The sequence below is a fragment of the Callorhinchus milii genome, unplaced genomic scaffold, assembly GCF_018977255.1.
Source record: "Callorhinchus milii isolate IMCB2004 unplaced genomic scaffold, IMCB_Cmil_1.0 Scaffold1, whole genome shotgun sequence".
Taxonomy (NCBI): Eukaryota; Metazoa; Chordata; class Chondrichthyes; order Chimaeriformes; family Callorhinchidae; genus Callorhinchus; species Callorhinchus milii.
In genome coordinates, this window is record NW_024704742.1 from 137,868,621 (window position 1) to 137,870,016 (window position 1,396).

The window sequence follows — 1,396 nt, forward strand, 5'->3', positions numbered from 1 at the left end:
CATCTACAACAACAATAATAATTACTCAATTAATTAATTATCATACCATTTGATATAGTGTCTTATCATGTAATTAAGACATCTCAAAGCGTTTCACAGGCTGTACTGTGAAGTGTAGTGACTGCGTATTCTGTGAGTGAGCTAATTTTCACACAGCAGTGTCCCACAAACAGCCATGAAGTGAGTGGCCAATTTGACTGGAGTGTTTGTTATCCAGGATGCTGGGAGAGGGCAATTCCCTTCTCTTTTCATTATGGGATCCTTAACATCCACCTGAACAGGTATAGATGGGTATCGAACAGTGTCTCTGACTATGTGGGGCTCTCTCTCCCTCTCTCTCCCCAGAGCTGTGCTGGAGCATCAGCCTGGACTGTGAGTCCCCGACCTGGGGGCTCGAACCCACAACCCGAAAGGCGGGGGCTGAGCCAGTGTGAGACACAGAGCTGTTGCTCTGGGAACACATGAGCCTCTGCCTCAGGAAGTTGTACAACTGGTCGTTTAGCCACAATCTCTCACAGAGTCAGGATTTCAGCAATGGCTCACAGTAAATAATGGCTCCGCAACAACAACAGCAACAAGATTACATTTGTACAGCGCCTTTCACGTCGGGAGGAGGTCCCAAGGCGCTGGACAGAGTACAGCATTTCCGACCCGAGCTGGGGTCGGGGGGGAAGGGGTGTGGCCGATGGCATGGTCGAAGAGGAGGGTCTTGAGACGGCACTTGAAGGAGGCTAAGAAGGGGGTGAAGCGGAGTGACTGGGGGATGGAATTCCAGAGGTTGGGGCAGAGTGGCTGAAGGCCCTCCCACCAATAGTGGGCGGGTGGGTCGGGGGACGTGGAGCAGCCGGAGCCGCTCAGTGGAGGAAGCGGGCGGGTTGGTAGGGGGTTTGGAGGTCGCAGAGGTAGGGGGGTGAAGCCATGGAGGGCTTTGTAGGTGAGGACCAGGATCCTGAACTGGATCCTCTGAAGGACAGAGAGCTAATGGAGTCGGGCGAGAGTGGGGAGATGGGGTTTTGGAGAGGACACAAACCACCATCTCCCCATCACGTCTCAGCCACTCTCGCTGCCACTGCCTGGTCAGGAGGTCCTGGGTCAAACTCCACGCTGGTTAGACTCCGGCAGTTACCCCAACGCACTGCTTCTATACAATCATAGAATTATACAACACAGAAGGAGGCCAATCGGCCCATGTGAAGCGCTTTGGGATGACCTCCCAACGTGAAAAGCGCTATATCAAATGCAAGGATTATTATTATTATTATTGGGCAAGTTTCCTTACTCCACACGCCTGATAGTAATCCCTCAAGAAAAAAAACAATAATGAAATTGTTCACTTCAATCCACGACTGTTTGTGGGACATTGCTGTGCACAATTGGCTGCCGCGTTCGCCCACAA